Source organism: Penaeus monodon, chromosome 27 (assembly GCF_015228065.2).
Source record: "Penaeus monodon isolate SGIC_2016 chromosome 27, NSTDA_Pmon_1, whole genome shotgun sequence".
NCBI classification, from domain to species: domain Eukaryota; kingdom Metazoa; phylum Arthropoda; class Malacostraca; order Decapoda; family Penaeidae; genus Penaeus; species Penaeus monodon.
In genome coordinates, this window is record NC_051412.1 from 13843666 (window position 1) to 13844262 (window position 597).

Here is a 597-nt window from a genome sequence, read left to right on the forward strand (position 1 = left end):
AAAAACAAAAATCAGAAATGGAAAAAGGTTGATGATTCATCAATCAAATCAGGTGTGAGCCATTTCTTAGTAGATTCCCTTGGCTTACCTTTGTATGTGAGCTTCGACATGAGTCTGGTTATGAGTGACATTGAGGATAAAGCCAGGGAAGAGTCAGAAAAAAACAAAGTAGAATCCACTGAAGACAAGTTTCTCAAAATCAATTACAGTTGATGATGATTCAGTAGCTACATGTATTTTATGCAGTGAATTATACTAATCCGGAAAAGCAGTATTTCCACGACAAGATAATCAAATGTTTTAGTAACAATGAAGATTTGCAAGTGAAATCAGGTGTGTTTTGCATCACAAGATACGTTCCTCCATGTCAGATAAAGCATTAGCCAACAGTGAAAGATATAAAAACAATAGAAGTACATGATGGCCCTTGTGCCACAGATGTGTCCAAAGAGTGGTATCTTCAGATCGGACCATGCAAAGACTAATGCATTTCTGAAAAATGAGTAGAAAAGATACTGCAAATAAATATTTCTTCAGAAATTTAACTTTTTGTAGAGTATTTTCAGAAAAAAGTTTCCCAGATAAAAAGAAATGAAA